The 371-nt window shown below is 51.8% G+C and overlaps 1 pseudogene; it reads right to left on the bottom strand.

Moving 5' to 3' along the window:
* Window positions 1-328: 328 nt before the first annotated feature.
* LOC145718076 (small nucleolar RNA SNORA70) lies at window positions 329-371 on the bottom strand (annotated as a pseudogene; the record flags this gene model as incomplete).

Here is a 371-nt window from a genome sequence, read left to right on the forward strand (position 1 = left end):
CACGATTAGGGATGTATTTGACCCCACAGCCATCTGGGATAAGCCGCTTTTCAGCCACCATGTCTTCAAATTCATCCGCATTAAACTTAGTAAAGCCCCACTTCTTGGAGATGTGGATCTTCTGGCGGCCAGGGAACTTGAACTTGGCCCTGCGTAGGGCCTCAATCACATGCTCCTTGTTCTGCAGCTTGGTATGGATGGACATGATGACTTGGCCAATGTGGACCCTGGTTACTGTGCCCTGGGGCTTTCCAAAGGCACCCCGCATACCTGTCTGCAGCCTAGATTGGAGATAGCATGAGGTCAGACCTCAGTGTCCACTGGAAAGAGCTGTCTCCAAGGTCCCTTAGGGCAACCCATACAATCAACAG

The sequence above is a fragment of the Leptonychotes weddellii genome, unplaced genomic scaffold (genome assembly GCF_054177405.1).
Source record: "Leptonychotes weddellii isolate Sample4059 unplaced genomic scaffold, ASM5417740v2 HiC_scaffold_106158, whole genome shotgun sequence".
NCBI lineage: Eukaryota > Metazoa > Chordata > Mammalia > Carnivora > Phocidae > Leptonychotes > Leptonychotes weddellii.